Source organism: Typopeltis vanoorti, chromosome 13 (genome assembly GCF_054136105.1).
Source record: "Typopeltis vanoorti isolate ZY-2024b chromosome 13, IOZ_Tvanoo_1.0, whole genome shotgun sequence".
NCBI classification, from domain to species: domain Eukaryota; kingdom Metazoa; phylum Arthropoda; class Arachnida; order Uropygi; family Thelyphonidae; genus Typopeltis; species Typopeltis vanoorti.
The window spans coordinates 128,231,786-128,251,500 of NC_143561.1; the positions used below are offsets into that span (position 1 = coordinate 128,231,786).

General features: G+C 38.9%; 1 non-coding gene across 1 annotated transcript; it reads right to left on the reverse strand.

Moving 5' to 3' along the window:
• Positions 1–2,431: 2,431 nt before the first annotated feature.
• TRNAK-CUU (transfer RNA lysine (anticodon CUU)) lies at positions 2,432–2,504 on the reverse strand. The gene has a single exon. It is a non-coding gene; the product is annotated as a tRNA-Lys (tRNA).
• Between the last annotated feature and the right edge of the window lie 17,211 nt (positions 2,505–19,715).

Genomic DNA, 19,715 nt, shown 5'->3' on the forward strand with positions numbered 1-19,715 from the left:
TTGGTATGACCAAAGGTATGCCAGCCTGACGCCGAGTGGTCAGTGTGTCCGTTCTCCAGTCAAGAGGCTGCAGGTTCGAATCCCGCCGTGGGCATGGATGTTTGTGATTGTCTGTGGAAATACCAGTGGTGGTGGTGGTGGTCGGCAGTAGATGGTGGTGGTGTAGTTGCGGTCAGTTGGTGAATTGTGAGTTGGAAGCAGAGTTATACAGTGGATGCCCTCCTTTGATGAATCTTTGCATTCCCTGGAGGTGACTAATAATAATAATAATAATAATAATGATGACACAACTAAATTGAGATCAGCCATGATTGCTAATAAAGCAACAAAAAGATTGTGCAGGTGGAATGGTGTGCAGTTTATAGATGTATAGAGTGTATTCTATGGATTTTCAAAAGGACTTGTATGCCTGATGTACTGGTAATTATGACATACTTAGGAAGAAGCTTGGAGCAGTGCCATGGCTTAAGAAGCTACAAGGAAGGAATTTCAGTAGTGAATGGAAAATAGTCAGAGATTATTTGAGGAAAGCGGTATCAGACTGCATATCTACTGTTTTCAGAAGAATAAACCAAGCTGGAGTTAAGTGGATAAGTAGTGATATAAAGAAAAAAGAATATAAAGCTTAAAGAATGCCATCATAGCAACAAGTATTGAAGAAGTAGGTTATGTGATTAATGTAAAACAACACGAATGGATGACAAATGAGATTCTTTCTCTTATTGATACAAGAAGAATGTACAAAAACAAAGACCTAGCTAGATATACAGAAACACATAACATCATCAAGAAAAAAATAAAAGAAGCCAAGGAAAATTGGATGAAAAATTTTTGTAATGAGATTGAACTGCTTCAGAAGAAACATGATAATTTCAATCTGTATAAGAAAATCAACGAAATGTCCAGAAAACTCAGAAAAATGCAAACAGTGTCTCTAAGAGACGAAAGTGGAAAAATAGTTCTAGAAGAAGAGAATAAAGCACAAATTTGGATAAAATATGTAACAGTACTTTTCAATGATACTAGACAGAAGCCTATAAATATAAAAGATAACATTCAAGGACCAGCAATTATTATTATTATTCAGGCCTCCATGGAGTCAAAAGACTCATCGTGGGAGGTCCTTTCTAAGAAACACAAGTCTATCAAGACTCATCGAGGGAGGTCCCCCCTAGGAAACACAAAGTCTATCATACCACTCCTTAAATGCAGTGACCGTTCTCGCTCTCACCACTCCATCAGGCAATGCATTCCATGGTTCAACCACCCTCCATGCAAAGAAACTCACCCTCTTTCTCACAGTTTCCTTTCATAACTTCCAGGGATGGCCCCTTGTCATGACTCCTTCCTGCTGTTCAACCAAGCGAAAGAACTCCCCAGTGTCAACCCTGTAACCACCTCTCAACAGTTTAAAAGTCTCAATCATATCACCCCTCCTTCTTCTATCCACCAAACTCTGCAGTCCACACTCCCTCAGCCGATCCTCATAACTAACATTGTACAGTCCCGACACCATCTTTGTTATCTGCCTTTGTACCCTTTCCACAGTTAATTTATCTCCTTCAAATCCTGGGGACCAGATCTGAGAACAATAGCCTAAGTATGGTCTGATCAGAGCCTTATACAACGGAATGATAACCATTTTATCTCTGCAGGTCAGTGTCATTCTTGTTATTGCAGCAATCCTCTGCATTACCTTTACTACCTTTGCAATATGTCCACTAAATTTCAGGTTTCTATCAATCATCAAACCCAGATCTCTCTTGTCTCTCCTACTTCCTCCAGTTTAACTCCTCCCATAGAGTATGCAGCGTCCCGTCAATGTGTCCCAAACCTCAAGATCTTACATTTTGCTGCATTAAACCGAGACCCCCATTCATTTACCCATCTATCTAGCTTATTCAAATCCTCTTGCAGGGCTACCACATCTGCACTATTACTAATAACCCTTCCCAGCTTCGCATCATCCGCAAACAACCGAATATTCCCTTGCAATCCACGGACAATGTCATTGATATAAAGGTTAAACAATATAGGTCCAGTACTGAGCCCTGTGGGACCCCACTTGTAACGTTCTGCCTCTTTGATATTGCTCCACCATACACAACTCTCTGATACCTATCGGACAGCCAATCCTGAATCCAGTTGACCAATCTGATATCCAGACCTATGTGCTGCAACTTGAATATCAGCTTTTCATGTGGCACCCTGTCAGATGCCTTCACTAAGTCTAAGAAAATGGCAGTATATGCCTTTCTCTCATCTAATGTTCTTGTAACTTTATCATAAAAGGCTAGCATATTGCTAAAACAAGGAGCACCCCTTCACAAATCCATGTTGATTCTCACTGATAACATTACCCTCATCTTCCCAATGCTGCATATGGTCCCTCACTACTTTCTCCAAGATCTTACTAACTAAAAATTAGAATCGCCCAACGTGGGGCACGTACCCACGACCCCGAGATTAAGAGTCTCATGCTCTACCGACTGAGCTAGCTGGGCTTCCAAAAATGTGAAATGCGAAATAGAGAATGCTATAAGATCAAGTAAAACAGGAAAAGCCAGTGGACCAGATTGTGTGCATACAGAATTTTTAAAATTAATAGGACCAGATAACATCAAACTTCTTTAAAAACTATTTAATAAAATATATGAAAGTGATGAATTTCCATCAGATTGGCTCAAATCTACATTTATTACTATCCCAAAGAAACCCAAAGTAAATTCCTGTGGCAACTTCTGACTGATTAGTCTAATAAGCCAAACTTTAAAAAATTTTTGAAAGTAATTCAGAATCGTATTTATAGAAAAAGTGAAGAAACTCTAAGTGAAACACAATTCAGAATGGTTTTGGTACTAGAGAGGCCCTTTTCTGTGCTCAAATATGGATACAAAAATGTATAGAAAAACAGAAATCTGTCTTTATGTGTTTCATAGATTTTGAAAAAGCATTCGACAAAGTCAGACACACTAACTTAATAGAAGTCCTTCAACAAATAGGGCTAAATGAAAAAGACATAAGACTAATAAGAAATCCGTATTGGAATCAATCAGCTACCATTTAATTAGAGACAACATAACATCAAAAAAGGAGTGAGACAAGGATGCGCGCTCTCACCACTCTTGTTCAACATATACACAGAGGTAATCTTTAAAATGGCATTGGAAGAATATCCAGAGGGAATCACAATAAATGGAAAGATTGTTAACAACCTACGATATGCAGATGACACCATGCTAATTACAGATAGCATTATGGATCTCCAAAAACTCATTAACAGAGTATACATAGAGAGCCAAAGAATGGGAATAAATATAAACATCAACAAGACAAGACAAAATACATGGGCATCAGCAAACATCCAACCTCATCAATGAAACTGACACTCAATGGGAAAAATATCGATCAAGTATCAAGATATAAATATCTTGGTTGCTGGCTTAATGAAAGGTGGGATCCTGAAATAGATATAAAGACATGGATTGAAGTTGCATGAAAATGAGGACATTATTCTGCAATAAAGACCTAAACATGGAAGTCAGATGCCGAATGCTAAAATGCTATGTGTGGTCTATTCTGTTCTATGTAGTTGAAACATGGACATTGAAGGCAACAACCATCAAGAAAATTGAAGCCTTTGAGATGTGACTATACAGAAGAATGCTAAAGATATCATCCACAGAAAAAATTACCAATTACGATATCTTAAAATTCATTGGCAAAGCTAAAGATCTTGTACAAATAATCAAGAAACGAAAAACATCATATCTTGGCCACATCATAAGAAACAGCAAATACCAACTTCTACAAACTATTTTGGTAGGAAGAATTGATGGCAAAGGAACTAGAGGAAGAAAAAGAATATCATGGTTTGACAACATCAAGAAGTGGACAGGAAAGAGCAGTGCACAACCGCTCTGATTAACGCAAGAATGCAGTTTGTTCGCCAAGATGGTCACTGACCTTTGATAGAAGATAGCACCTTAAGAAGAAGTGATATAAAGCAGGAACTTAAAAAAAATAAAACTACGTGGAGGGAATATAAAGAAAAAGATGATCAGCATATTCATGAAAAGTATAAAGTATAGACAAGAAGGTGACTAATATAGGGAGAAAGTCTAAATCAGATTATAAGAGAAAATTAGCTAAGCAGGTCAAAGTAAATCCAATGGAGGTTTTTTTTTTTTTATGATGAGAAGAATAACTTTAATCTGACTGATGGTAAGAAGGTGAGAGAAGAAATGAGAGAAAATACATAGCTGAGTAACTGCACCAAATCTACCTGGATGATACACCCTTACATAGTGATCATTTCTTTAAAGGGTGTGTCATCCAGGTGAAGATTTTGCAGTTGCTAATATGACTAAGACTGATGTTAGAATTGAAGTAAATGAACCAGAGGTGCTGAACATATTGAAAAATATCAGTGTAATTATAGCAGTTGACTTGGTGGCATGTCAGCCCATGTGTGAGAATGCTTGAGAAAACTGGCAGTGCCTCAGACGAAATTGTTTAATCTAAGTCACTGCTCTAGCATTCTTCCAAGGAACTGGAAAGAGCATAATATAGTTTGATTAGATGGCTCCAAGACAGAAATAACAAATTACAGACTGCTTAGTATCTCACGAGTGTTGGTTCTTTCAAGTATTGGAAAAGTTGGTTAACACGTTCACTGCCAACTACGAGTAAACTCGTAGTTGGTATACCAGCCACACAAGCCAACTACGAGTATACTCGTATAACGCTTACCACCGGCAACAAGATTATTGTACTGACCTTGAACAAATGAAAATGCTTGGCTTGTGGAGCTAGCATCAAAACTGTGTATTCTCATAGAAGGTATATGCTCTGCACAAGCCAACTACGAGTATACTTGTATGATGCTTACCGCCGGCAACGAGATTATCGTACTGAATTTGTGGAAGATAATTTGCTCAGCGTACGGGAACAGACTATGCCGAAGTAGCATGGCAGCGAACATGTTAAAGGTAAAATACAGGAATGGGTGGATATGAATATGATACTCTGTAATGGGCAGCATGGCTTTGTAAATGGTACATTCTGCCTTAGTAATTTATTCAAGTTTTATAATAGAGTGGCAGTAGAATTAGATGAGGGAAATGGCAAAGGCATTTGACAGAATAATGCATGGAAGACTATTACATAAGGGAAGCAAATGAGAATGGATATGAAGCTGGTAGTATGGACAGGGTAGGTGGAGTGAGCTGACAAACAGACAAACACAGGAGAGTTGTATATAGTGAAGTGAAATCTAGGAGAATGAGGGTGACCAGTGGAGTGCCTCAAGGCTTTGTTCTTGATCTGCTGCTCTTTAATTTGCACATTAATGTAATAGAGAATGATTTAAAGGGAGGAAGGATATTCAGTTTGTTGATGATACTAAACTAAGGAAGGCAACAGATGATAAAGATGATGTAGATATCCTGCAGGATGATATAAATAAATTGGCAATGGGAAAGGGTTGTCAATTTAATGTTGTCACTTTGGAATGAAAACATTACATATATTGTTATCATATTGATAGTAATGGATTGCAGGAAGTTGATGAGGCCAGGGATTTGGGAGTGATGGTGGACAGAGAGTTAGTTCAACAGGCATACTGCAAAAGTTGGCCAAATAGCTCAAAGGATTTCTTGAATGTCGAAAAACACTAACAACTAAAGATAAGGGGCTATTATCTCTCTTCATAAATTTATGGGAGGTACGATGCCTATAAAAGCATCGGCAGGCAGCAGTTCTTATAATTAAGCTGCTGCTGTCGATGTGGCTTGGGCAGTGTTTCTTTCACTTCTGCAAGGGGCTGTGATTATGAAGAGGTGATTATTATGGAGGCAGCATAAGAGAAGTGGAAATAACCAATTCCATGAGGTGGGTGACTTGGTTGGTGAGGGTAGCTAAAGAGAGGTATGAACAGCAATTAGCTAATGAAGCCAAAAAGAATCCTAGGGAGTTCTTTCGATATGTAACCAGCAAAAGAAAGAATGATTATGGAAGGATGACATTGATTGGAGAAAATGGTATAAAGACAGTTGTTGCAGAAGGTGTGGTGTAGATACTTAATGAGCAGTTCATAAAGGTCTTTCAATCTTGTGAATGTGACTTCATGGAGAGATTGAGAGCAGTTGATGATGGGGAAGAGATGCTGACTGTAAGTGAGCAAGAGGTGTATGGGGAGTTGAGTAAACTAGATGTATATAAGATGGTGGGACTTGATAATATATCACCACGTATTCTGAAGGAATGTGCCAGGGAGTTGATGCCAGCCTTGACATTTTTTTAATACGAGTCTTGCACTGGGTCAAGTTCCTAAGGAGTGGAAGGAGGGTAAGATTGTGTGTGTCTGTGTGTCAGGTGTTGTGGTTAAGTTGTTGGAGAAGCTTGTGAGAACTAGGATCCAAAATTAGGTTGACAACAATATTATCTTTCATGGACAGCGAGGATTTACTAAAGGGAGGTCATGTTTTAGTAATCTACTTACGTATTATTACAATAAGGTGACTGCTTCCATGGACAGAGGAGAAGGATACACAGTAATATACTTAGATTTCGCATAGGCTTTTGATAGATTACTGCATGTTAAGTTGATAGTCAAACTAGAGTGGATGGGGGTGGATATTAGATTGGTGCATTGGATTCGAGACTGGCTATCTGATAAGTATCAACAAGTTGTGTATGGGAGAGCGATATCCAGGAAAAGGAAAGTTACTAGTGGAGTGCCTGAGGGATCTGTTTTAGGGTCATTGCTGTTTAACTTGTATATTAATGATAATGGTGAAGATTTGGAGGGAGATATTCAGTTGTTTGCAGATGATTCAAAGTTGGGACGAACCATGAAGGGTAGAAGATGTTGTGGCCTTACAAGAAGACTTGAATAAATTGAGTGATTGGGAATGGGAAAGTGAGTTCAGTGTTACAAAATGTAAGGTTTTAAAATTTGGAAAAAAAAAATGGGATGCAGAATTTATGCTTGGTGAGGATACATTGTCGGAGATGGAGGAAATAAGAGATCTGGGGGATAGTGGATAAGGATCTGAAATTTAGGAGACACAGCCAAAATTGTGAATACAACACAAAGGCTTCTGGGAATGATGCAGAGGACACTGACCTGTAGAAGTAGGGACAGGGGTGCGCTGGCCATATGTGCAATGTGTGCGATGCACACAGGCACCAAAGAGGAGGAAATACTTAAAAAAAAAACGTTTTTTTAAAGTGATTTTTTTATTGGAGGGGGGGGTGCCAACTAAAGTTTTGCACACAGGTGCCAGGACACTGCTGGCATGCTACTGGGTATAGGGGCGGCAAGTAAAGTTTTGCACACAGGCGCTGGCCACTACTGGCACATGCCCCTGAGTAGGCAGATTCTTGTTCCATTGTATAGGGTTTTGATTAGGCCTCACATGGAGTATTGTGCCCAGATTTGGTCACCTGGTTTTCAGAAGGACGAAGAGATGTTGGAAAGGGTCCAGAGGCGACTAATTAAGGTAGTTTCTAGCCTCTGAAATGTCGAGTATGAGGTAAGATTGAGAAGATGCAACTTGCAGAGTCTTGTGGACAGGAGGATGAAGGGAGATGTGAATGAGACCTACAAGTTATTAGATATGATAGAGACCTACAAGTTATAGGATCAATGCTGGAGAGGTTCTACAGAAAATAGTGGGAGATAAGGGGGAGAACCAAAGGTCATCCCTGGAAACTGTATAAAGAGGGTGTGAGTAGGGGAGTGAGAAGCAGGTTTTTTCATGTAGAGTTGTGAATGATTGGAATGCCTTGCCTGAGAATGTGGTGTCTGCAGAAAATTTGAGTGTGTTTAAAGCATGGTATGATGAGCTGTGTGTATGATAAAAGGACCTCCTAGATGAGTCTTTAAATCCATGGCGTCTTGGGTAATAATAATAATTATGATTCAACCACATTTTGACTGCTGTGCCCACATTTGGGTTTCTTGAGAAACAGGAAGTGGTGAGATGATCAAGAGACAAGTGAGAAAGTCGTTGACAGGCTTGTGGAATGATACACCCTAATCCATTCCCTATGAGAATGGATTGAAATATGTGTGTGGGTTGCAAAGTTTAGTTAAAAGGCAGGAAAGTAGAGATATAATAGAAACTTATAAGTGGCTGAAGGGTTCTGTTAGATTGATAAATTGATATAAAAGAAAATTTACAATACATGATGAATAGAGAGAGAGAGAGAGAGAGAGAGAGAGAAGTATGGGTCACTCCCCCCCCCCCCCGAGAAGTTGTATAAGGTTATGGTTAGTAGAGGTGTTCAGAATAGATTGTTCACTTGGAGAGTGGCGAATTAGTGGAAGGGATTCCAGAAGTAGTTGTGAGTGCTGTGACAGTGAATGGCTTTAAGGAGACATGATAGGTATTTTTTATGTAAAGCTTAGTGTTGATATACAGTGATGTCTCTTCTGACTCCATGAAGACACCCTAATAATAATAATAATAATAATAATAGTAATAATGATTTCAAGCTTAATCTCATTCAGTTTATTTGTTACTGCTGCTTGCCAGTTCTTTGTTTGTATTAGTTGTCTGTAGTCTATATTGGGATTGACAAACAGTCAGTGATACTGGAAATCGAGATTGCATCTGTACTCTCAATTTCCCCTGATTCAAATGTATTTGGGGATCCAGCAGAATGAACATCAAGCGGCTTCAATTGATGAAATGATATTTTAACATGATAAGTGCCAAATGTGGCTTGAACATACAAATTTTTTATAACATTTTTATTTTTATTTTATTTTTGTATTTAAGCATAAGATGTGCAGTGTTACAGTATAGTGCTCAGCACTATTATTATTGCATTCAAGTGGGATCTGAAGGAAATACAATGATAGGAAAAACAGGAACAAATCCAACAGGGGATTTAAATCTTTAACTTTAAACATGAACTTGAACATTAAACTGGTACAGAATCAGAGCACTCCACTCTGTGTGCAGTACACAGCTGCATGCAGTTTGAATGAATTAAGCAACTTCCTTAGCTACTACAGTGAGAGGTAGCAAAGGTACAACTTTTCCATGAAGGAAGATCACCAGACTTGGTGTTAGTAATATTGTTGACATTAATGCCCAACCATTTAATAATCACTTTTGCATACTTACCAAATGTAATGAGAAGTCATATTTTCATATACAAGTAGCCAAAAGGTGTCACACCTTATTATTAAACTTCCAACAATATATATATATATATATATATAAACTTCCAAACAACTTTTTCTCTAAACCAGAGTATTTTAATAATAAGGTGTGTCATAATAAGTTATTACCTTCTATATACGAGTTGCCCCAGTCCTGAAAATACTTCAGGCAGACATGTATAATGCTATGCATTATGGGAAGGGTCACTGTCCAGACCAGTTGCAACCTTCATGGAGGTCTCATCAGAGGGAGCCAGACCCAGAGGTGTTACTAAGGTTGAAGTAACGAGAAGTCATATTTTCATATACAAGTAGCCAAAAGGTGTCACACCTTATTATTAAACTTCCAACAAAATATATATATATATATATATATATATATATATATATATATATATATATATATATATATATATATATATATATATATATATAAACTTCCAAACAACTTTCTCTAAACTAGAGTATTTTAATAATAAGGTGTGTCATAATAAGTTATTACCTTCTATATACGAGTTGCCCCAGTCCTGAAAATACTTCAGGCACAAACTTTGTTTGCTTACACTTGGATAAAGGATTAAACCAAGTATCTTGGTATCTTTAATTTATGTATCTGCTTATTTTTATTCTTTGTTATTATTATTTGTTATAATTATTACTATTATTATTATGTGAGGATTTATTCCTGATCATGCTTTGAATTGCAGATCTAATGGACACCATTGCAATTAATTGGGCATCAACACAGAATAAGAATGTCCTACAAAAACGAGTCTCCCAAGGATGATAGGGCACCCCACACAATCTGCTGTTTCCACTACTTAATCCTCTTTCATTTTTTTGTCTGTGAATTGTGAGTGATTTGCCTGTAAGTGGGATGAAAAACCTGAGTTTCCAGGAGAAAAACCCTGTTACCTCTGTATGAGATCAGCTAACTCACTTTCAGTTGAAAATATTATTATTATTATTACATGACACCTCCAGGGAGTCCAAAGACTCATTGAGGGAAATATCAATATAAAGATTTCTCTTCTCATGACAAGAATCAAACTCAGATCTTTTACATTCACAATCCCATCATTGTCCAATTTTACTATGAAAGCTCTTAAACACTATTGAAAACTTCCTTTTAATTCAGCCATAAACACTCTGAGTCCATTCATTATTTATCTCTGAAGCTTAACTTTCTGCAGCAAATGCCCAAAGAGTTAATCAATGAGTTAATCTTCCTTAGGAAACTTCAATGCTTGTGACTCAAACTCCTTTTTCTGCTCTATTTCTGTCATTCCCTTCTCTATTTCTTCTTGCTAATCAGCTTGATTAGCTGGAAGAAATCTGATATATATTCATTACCAGCCTTTCACCTTTTTATTTTTTTCCCTTTGTTTTTAAACAGCTTTCCTTCCATATGTTATTATTACTACATGATACCTCCAAGGAGTCCAAGGACTTATCAAGTGAGGACACTCACTCCACTCCGACACATACACATGCATCTCGTCTATCCTACTATTCAATTCTCCTACCACACACAACTAGCGTCAATGCCATCTACTGCCCATCTTCACTATCAACAGTTTTTTTTTGTCTGTAAATTCCATATGTTCTGAAGGCTGATTTGCCTGTACATGAGATGAAAAGTCCGAGTTTCTGGGAGAAAAAAATCCTGCTACCACTATGAGATCGGCTAATTCACCTTCAAGTGAAAGAGCCCATATAAAGATTCCTGTCATGATAAACAGTAGAAAATAGCAATCCTCTGGCAACTCAGCAACATTGGAAGTGGGAGATGGATACACAGTATTATACTTAAGGCTTTTGATAAGTTGATAGTCAAACTAGAGTGAATGGGGTTGGATATTAGACTAGTGCAGGGGTGGCCAACTTTGCATCTTTTTGGAGCCAAAATAATTCCGGTAAAATTTAGAAGAGCCACAACCTTTGACTGATGTGATGGTAAGGGAGTAAGTGAGTGTGTGTGTGCAGTGGGAGGTGGGGATGCAGAAGCTATGCCTGCCTGCCACAACATGTTAGTTACACTTCCAGCACTCATCTGTCGGTATCGTTCAACATATTGTTGCATAAGTCCATTGATGGTGCTTGTTATCGTTGAACTCTGTTTCAAGTGCTTATAATTTTTTTTAAAAAACATAAATATGAAGAGGAACACAGACGTTTTAGGCCAGAGTGGAAAGAGGAGTTTCTTTTTTGTGAAACGACAAAGTTTACTTTTTTACAAAAGTAAACTACGTACTCCTGTGAAGAACTATATTTGACTCTTAACTTTATTAAATCTAAATATAGATCTGTTTTAAATGATGAACATTTGAACGTTCTTGTAAAAACTGCTTTGACTAATTACACACCTACTTTTAATGAGCTTACTAAGAAAAATTGATTACAAGGAAGGCCTCTACTAGTAAACAAGTAACAAATTATTGTGTTTCGACTTTAAAATTATTCAAATTGTTCAAAGTAAACTTCATTTAATGTGTTTTGAATTAAACTTTTTTTATTGCAGTAATTTTTATTTTGTTCCTCTTTTTTGTTGTCTCTTCTCTTTTTGTTTCTTTTTTCTTGGTAGAGCATGAAAAGCCACATGATGCGTGGACGTGAGCCGCATGTGGCTTGAGAGCATCATTGTGGTCATCCCTGGACTAGTGCATAGGATTGGAGATTAGCTGTCTGATAGATATCAACAAGTTGTGTATGGGGAGCAATATCGCAGAAGAGGAAAGTCACAACAGTCCAGGAGGGATGCTCAGTAGGCATCCCTCCTCCTACATTTTCACTATATAATTTAAGGAAATTACAACGTACTAAGATATACATTAAAATAAATTTTAATATATTTCAATATTTTGGCAATGTCACGTTGCCATTTTCAAGAACTTAAGTACAAGACACGTGCACGCAGGCACAACAAAACAAGTAAGTGAGGAGGAAGTAGGAAGCTATTATTTCTCCTAAAGTCCTGATTGTGCCCTGTAGTGGGCAATGTTGGTATTCTTGGGCGATTGGGCTGAAGGTCTTCTGATGAGGACATCGTACCTCCTCCTACAGTATGGAAACAAGCACATATACAGCCAATTCCAAAAATAGATATGGCTATCATCAAACTACAACCAATTATTATTACTATTATTACCACCCCAAGACCTCACGGAGTCAAAGACTCATCTGGGAGGTCCTTTTATCACACACACACACAGCTCATCATACCGTATTTTAAACAATATCAAACTCTTTGCAGACACCACATTCTCAGGCAAGGCATTCCAATCATTTAAAACTCTGCACGAAAAAAACCTGCCTCTCACTCCCCTACTCACAACCTCTTTATACAGTTTTCAGGGATGACCTTTGGTTCTCCCCTGATATCCCACTATTTTCTGTAGAACCTCTCCAGCATTGATCCTATAACAACCCCTTACCAACTTGTAGGTCTCTGTCATATCTCCCCTCTTCCTCCCTTCCACCAGACTCTGCAAATTACATCTCAATCTTTCCTCGTACTCGACATTCCAGCGGTCAGAAACTATCTCTTCATCCTTCTGAAAACCCAGTGACCAAATCTGGGCACAATAGTCCATGTGTGGCCTAAACTCTCTCTCTCTCTCTCTCTCTCCTGTTACTTATTTACAAATTCCACAGCCCAATCTTGGGGGTACTGCTCTTGCATTTGGGGTAACACATCTAAACCCTCTGTTCAGTTTATTTACAACTCCTTTCTCAAAGACTATCTTCAGCCACTTTCTCATAGATGATCTATTTTTGCATCGTTTGTCTTCTACACATATTTTCTTGGGCAGTGTTCAGCAGAAACAGCATCCAGGTGTCTTCCCCTCCCTTGTCTGTCACACTTAAAGCAACATGAGCAACAACTGCCCAGTATCCTTTTGCAATTGAACTGCTGACTCACTGAACCTGGTACTCATCTCCTTTTTCATACCAGTGGTGCACCAAAGAAAAAAGGAAAAAAAAAAACACTAGAAAATTTTCCTAATTAAAATTCATTTTTTTTATTTATGTTGTATTGTATTTTCTATTTCTATACTGCTTATGAATTAGTGATCATTGCAGATGCTCAGTCATAGGTCATATGCAATGCGTGTATTCTCAAATTGTCTACTCAACTCCCCCCCCCCCAAGATTAAATCCTGAGTGTGCTACTGTTTCATACAGTAACTAAAACTTACCACTCTTTGAGAGGAATATTGACAAATCACTTTGCTCTTTGTGTGTGTGTGTGTGTGTGTGAGAGAGAGAGAGAGAGAGAGAGAACAAAGCCTTGATGAGAGATGAGAAGCCTTTATTACAATTTGGGCAGAAGCACGTCTACTTGCATATAACCGATTCAAAATTATTTGGATTTACTGATGGCTTTTTTATGGTCTCCAGTGTAGCTGAGTTGAGCGTTGAATTTTTCTGATTGGAGTTCACTTGTGATATGCAGTTTTGCTATTTTAGATAAACTGCCCATTCTACTAAGATCAGAATCCAAGAACATAAAGATTACATAAATTTTTAGAATTAGGGGAGGGTTCTTGCCTCGTCTCTCATGCTATAGACATAGAGTTCAATGGAATCAAACCAAGATTTTTCACTAGACTAGATATAAATTCAATCATTAATTCCTTGAATTATGGGAAATCCTGCATCATCGCCCTAATTGTGATCAAATAGACTGCACGCCTATCTCAAGTGTTGAGATAGGCGTGCAGTCTATCTCAAGTGTTGAGAAGAGATCACCATAAACTGTTCATAATTATTTATTTTATTTATATATATATATATATTTATTTATATAAATAATATATATATATATATATATATAGATAGATATTTTTTTTTTTTTTTTTTTTTATTTAACTTGTTAAAATAAACATTACACGATAGGCAACAATGACTATTTACATATTATAAGTATATATTTACAGAGAAAGACAAAAAAAACATTTTCCTTTCGGGTGTACAATAGAGATATAAATGAATATTCAAAATTAACAGTTCAGTTTCATTCTGAGTTATCATTCAGATGGAGCACATTGTCGTCGTCAATCCAGAAGAGGGTACCAGTTGGATTCCACTCCTCTAAGAATTTCGCGACAGTTCTTGTTACTTTGAAGTGCTCAAGTTCCAATAGAAGCCTGCTTTTTAGTTTCCGACGGAGGATGTGCATGAGGGTTTGTGCAGCTTCAGTAATCGATGGGTGCTGGTTACTTCTTGTCTGTTTTAGGTAAAAGCTGTAGATGACGGCCTTAGCGCAGATGAAGATGAAATTGCATGTTCTGTGTCTGTTTTCTTCTGTGTGGACTAAATTCCAGTAGTCTTCTTGGCTGTGTGTGTAGTTACAGGTGCTAGAGGCGGTATTCAGGGCATAGGTGATTATCACTTTGTTTGCAGGGCAGGTCAGATATGTGTGTTCCAGGGTGCCTGAAACGTCACAGAATGGACACAGATCCGTTTCTCTTAGCTTAAATTTGTAGAGCTTTGAAGGAGTTGGTAAGATGTTATGCCATAATCTCCACTGTATTTCGGAATCTGGTTTGGCACATTTTGATTTATATGGCAGATCCCACTGAAAACTGTGTGGTATATGCAGCCTTGTAGATGAGAGTGTTAAGGCTGAATATAAGAATGGTGAGGATGGGGACACTGACATGAGGAAGTGGTATATTTTCTTGTAGTTGGAGGGATGAATTGGAAGTGAGGCTTCAGATTGTACAAGATGAAATATTGGCCCCGAGCAGTTTCTAGAAGGAATACGGATTTCCTGAGGTGTAGCGATATCTGGATAGGCTTTTATAATGGAGGCTTGCAACTGTTGATATTGTTTTTCAGTTTTTGGGTTATTCATTGGTAGGCTTGTGAATGCTTTCCACTTTAGGGTGTGGGTTAGGAGGTCTCCTATGACTCTTATTCCTGCCCAGTTCCATGTAGGGAAAAGAAAAGGCTGGCCAGTTGTGAGACTTGTGATGTTTTTGTTTGAAAATAGTGGTTCTGTAAGTACAGCTGACTCTGTTGATCCTGTGAGTGTGTGATGGAGTCCTGTGTTTTTCCATCGCTGTAGAGCATCTTTGTAAAAGGTAGGTAGTTTAGGAGGAGATGGTGCAGGACTGGCCATTCGGAGGATTGTGGAAAGTGTAAGTCCTCTGGTGGATGCTTTCGTGATGTAATCGAAGGTGGTTACATAAGTGTGATTGCATTGAAGTGTCTTTAGGAGGAGGATTATCCTGAAGGATCGAATCTTGTTTTCAAGGGAAGTCAGGCCTTGACCTCCCTTGCTGAGTGGCTTGCAGAGTTCAGGGTGTGTTGTCCAGTTAGTTTTGTTCCAGAGGAAACGTTTGATTTCCTTTTGAATGTGGTGGAGAAATTCTTCAGGAGGTGTGAGTACTTTGAGGGTATGCCATAAGACACTAGCAGCCATCTGGTTAACTATTAGTACTCTTCCTCTAAGTGAAGACATGGAACGAACGCTGTTCCATTTACCTAGCACCTGTTTAAAACGATTGTGCAGCTGTGTCCAGTTCAGTGTGTTATATATTTTGGTGTTGCCAAGGTGCACACCTAAGTATCTTTGTCCTTCGCTTGACCAGGTACATTCAATCGGAGAATCATTTCTAGACTTCCATCTGCCTGACCACAAGCCTGTGGTTTTGGCAGAATTTCATTTGGCCCCTGAGGCTTGTGCATATAGTCTGTGTGCTTCCTCGGCTACTGTCATTTCTTCTTCATTTCGTACTATTACAGTGACGTCATCGGCATATGCTGATAAGGTAATTTTTTGATGTGGTTCTATTATTCTGGTTCGTTTGCAGATGATGGTGTCGTGTATTCTTTTTAAGAAGGGTTCTATGGCCAGTGTGTATAATTGACCAGAGAGGGGACATCCTTGCTTGATCCCTCGAGAGTATGACAAACTGCGAGTGAGCCTGTTGTTGATTTTTAAACAGAAGTGTGCATCTCTGTAAAGCAATTGCACTGTTTCAATGATGAGAGGACCATAGCCAAATGCCTTTAGAACTTCATAAAGGTATTCGTGCTCTACCCTGTCAAAAGCCTTCTCCTGATCAAGGCTGACGAGTGCTAGGTCTTCATGTTGGCTATTTGCGATGTGGATGAGGTCTCTTATTAAATGGAGGTTATCATGTATTGATCTTCCTGGGACAGAGTACGTTTGATGTTGGCCAATAACTTCAGGCAGTGTTGGCTTTATTCGGTTTGCTATAACTTTGGAAATGATTTTGCAATCGGTATTAATTAGGGAGAGTGGACGCCAGTTTCGGATATCCGTGTGGTCTCCCTTCTTTGGTATCAATCGTGCTACTGAGGTCGTGCCGGATTGTGGGAGGCCATTGATGTAGGCTTCTTGCAGTGTTTCGAGGAGAAGTGGTCCAAGTTGATTCCAGAAGGCTTGGAAAAACTCTGACGTGAGACCATCAAGGCCAGGAGATTTGTTCTTTGGCAAGGATGTGCATGCGGTTTTCAGTTCATGTAGAGTGATTTTCTTTTCTAAGTGGTTCCGATCTGTTGCAGAGATTTTTTTTGTTTCTTTCAGTATTTCGTGAATGGCATGATGGGATGTTCCTGCAGTGCTGTATGCATTCTTGTAGTATTGTAGGATTTCAGAGGTGATTTTTCTTGGATCTTCTGTGATGCTGTCATCTTGAAGTCTGATAGCAGAGATGGAGTTTGCTGCCTGGCATTTTTTTTCCAAAGAGAAAAAATATTTTGTGGGGGCGTCTGAAAGATTTATTTGTGTATGCCGTGATCTAAGTAGGGCACCTTTTGCCGATAATTCTGCCTGTCTTTGCATGGCTTGCAAGGCAGAATGATGTTCAGGGCTTTCTTCTGGGAGATACTTGAGCTGTTCTTCAAGTTGTCTGATTCTAATGTTCTTCTGTTGATTTTTATGGTGACTGTAGATCTGCGTAAAGGATTTTATTCGTGATTTTAGGTGGGGCCACCATGTTTTCATTGGTTCTGTATCCACTTTCGAGTGAGTGAGGTTGGTTATTAAAGCCTGAGTGTTTATTATATAATCTGGATCTTTCAGGAGAGTATTGTTGAAGATCCAGTAGGCACTTCCTGATTTGGATGCTTCCAAGGATAATGAAAGTTGCAGCTTGACGAAACAATGATCTGAAATGTAGGAAGGGATGTGTGAGATGTTTCTGACTAGAGGCAAGGTATGTTTGGAAATGTAGTATCTGTCCAGTCGTGCTTGGTAGAGTGGCCTATTTGTCGCTGTGATTGCTGACCTCCATGTGTAGGATTTCTTATCAGGATGTTGATGCCGGAAGACGTCGATGAGTTCATTATCGTTTACCAATGTTTGAAGTTTGTTTATTAATTGGCTACGATGTTCAGCACACTGAAGTCTGTCTTTTTCTTGGTCAAGAGTGCAATTAAAGTCTCCCGCTATTATGACATGTTCTTGGTCTATACTAGACAGATGGTTTTGAACGAAATCCAGGATTTGTGATGCCAGAGCATCCTGCTGTGGTATGTAGATGTTGAACACATGCAGGGTATTATGGTTGGGTGCTATTATGTGAGCATACAAGGCATATCCTGGTATATCAGCAATCACTTTTAGTTTGTAGGGAGATCTATGATGTACACCTAAGCTAACTCCTGCTCCATGATGTTGTTGGGTTGCAGAGTGCTGTAAGTCATAAGGCCACTCTGCCCATCTTCTGGATAAATTGGATGAGGAGTTGATGTTTGTTTCTTGCATTAGTATTAGGTCTATATGATATTTTTGTACCTGGTCAAAGACTATTCTGTTGCGTAGAGCAGAGGCACATCCTCTTGCATTGAGAGAGAAAAGGCTTATAGACATTATGATTTATGAAAGTTTGATTGTAAGTTTAATCTAATATTGGACCTGGTACTGTGTTTGTAGACCATTAATTAGGTAGTAGATTCGCTTACTCCTGTTAACCTCTGCTCTGCTCTTTTTACATTTCAGTTTCGAGTGTAGGTCCTGAAGTTGAGATATTAGTTCTGGGATTCTTGTGGTGTATTTAAGGGCTATAGTTAGTTTGTGAGGAGAACCTCTCACTTTCTGTATGAAGGATGACAGCTGCTTCATGGTTAGGGTACCCTCAGTGTGAGGAAGTTCGCCCTCAGCTTCCTCTTCTTCTAGGTCGTCATGTGGAAATACAGTTTCCTCATCGTCTGGGAACTCTGTTTCTCCTTGGCTGGCTGCAGGTGAAGAAAGGCCATTTTGAGTAGTTTCTTCTATAGGGTGAGGTTTTGAATTAGTGGGAGGCTGAGTTAGTGATTCTGGTTGCTGGGTCTGGGGATTGCTTTTAATTAGTTCGTCCTTGTCATCTCTGTTGGGAGGATCCGTGTTTTCGTGTTGTGAGACTTCGTTTTCTGAGCCTTGGATCTCATTACTTGGCAGGCGTTCAAGAGCGACGTGAGCGTTGTCTTTTTCAGTTCGGGATTTTCTTTCCTCTGAAGTTTGTAATGAGGAGAGGATTTTTGGTTTACTTTTTCCTATGCTTTGATTTTCTTCATATGCGATGTTATTCTGTTCAACTGGTTTACTATTCTGGGCTGGGATGTTTGTTGATGAACTGTTGGTAATATAGGGGCATTGTTTCCTAATGTGACCATCTTCATGACAGAAGAAGCACTGTGATGAGGAAGATAAGTAGAAAGTATAGGTTATTCCGTTTATGTCCGTGTTGATTAATTTTGGGAGGTCGTGTAGTGCGTCGTTGTTTGGAAAATGCATTAATGCCTGCCTTCGAAAGCTTTTGACATGGGCAAATTCGGGCTTCTTCGTGGCTGCTGACAATGTGCGTATTTTTCCTGTGACCGAACCGTATCTTGATAACATGGATCTGATGAGTTGATGAGGAATTTCAGGGGGAACATTTGATACTGTTACTTTTGTTGGGGCCAGTGCTATTGGGGCTGCTTCGAAGTGATAATCGCCAATATCGACTCCTTTTTGCAGTACCGTTTGTGCCCATGAGATATGGCTAAAATATACCTGCACAGTTCCAGCTACGCGGGAAGCGTCAGTAATGTTTTTTGCGGGCACAATTTTGGCGATCGCCGTCAGATAATCTTCTAATGGGATGTTTTCTTTGGTGGCGAAAATAACAATCCCATTTTCTCGGGAAATGACGTTCGTAACAGTGGTAGTTATTTTTGCGTTAATCGGTTTATTGCTGGCTGATGAGGCGTTCGTGTGTGAGATCAGTGTTTTGGGGGCCGATAGGATATTTCCATTAGATACAACATTAGCATAAGATTTTGAATTGACTGACCTGTTTTCTGTGTACATAGCTCCGGTGACCTTTGCTCTTCCTTCCGGGTCCAAAGTCGTAGGGGGTCTTTGAATTGCTAAATCCTTGGTAGTACATGAATGTGCCGTTGCCATGGCGGTTAATCCTTCGCCGGCTATAGCCTCAGGTGAGGGGTGCAGGTGTCCGAGAAGGAATTATTGCGTCCAAATTGAAGATATATACGAACTCGTACAGCAGTAGAAGAGAACTGTCATAAATCACTTATC